This window comes from Pterocles gutturalis, unplaced genomic scaffold, assembly GCF_000699245.1.
Source record: "Pterocles gutturalis isolate BGI_N339 unplaced genomic scaffold, ASM69924v1 scaffold50357, whole genome shotgun sequence".
In the NCBI taxonomy this organism is placed as follows: domain Eukaryota; kingdom Metazoa; phylum Chordata; class Aves; order Pterocliformes; family Pteroclidae; genus Pterocles; species Pterocles gutturalis.
In genome coordinates this window covers 16,924-17,505 of record NW_010117409.1, presented here as the reverse complement: position 1 = coordinate 17,505, position 582 = coordinate 16,924, and positions in this window count along the sequence as shown.

Below are 582 nucleotides of genomic sequence, written 5' to 3'. Positions count from 1 at the left end.
GTGTTGTCTGTCCCCTCGCCTTAGCCCCAGCCCACCGAAATGCGCACTCATAAAAGCCAATGCTGACTTCAAGGGTGATGCTGTAACGCCGAACATCCCGCGTCGTGGTTTTGGGGGGGTCGGGGATTCAGCCCCTTCGCCCTCCCGGGCAGGCGAATCCACGAATTTGCTCCGTTCCTGAGGTAATGATAAAATTAGGGTCCGAGCGGAGAAGTTGAGTTCATTTCTTGTTTATTTTCTAAGCAGCAGAGCGTCCATGTCTTGGGAAATTAACCCCTGACCCATAGGGTCAGCACCGTGCAGTGGGGCTGGTGTTCGCAGACACCAACCGCTTCATTTTCTCCAAATAAACAGTTAATGTAATCTGTGGGGTGTTGTATGTGAAAATGTGATGTTGAATTTTTGGATGATCACTTCGAAGCATTCGGGGGAAAAAAAAGGTTTAATTTACAACACTATGCATCGTTGTTATAGGGACTGAAAAGCAAACGCTTTAGTGTTTGGGACAAATATTAATCCCAAAGTCATCCACTTTCCTGATTTACGGAAATGTCGATGACATTTATCGTCTGTTGGACTTGC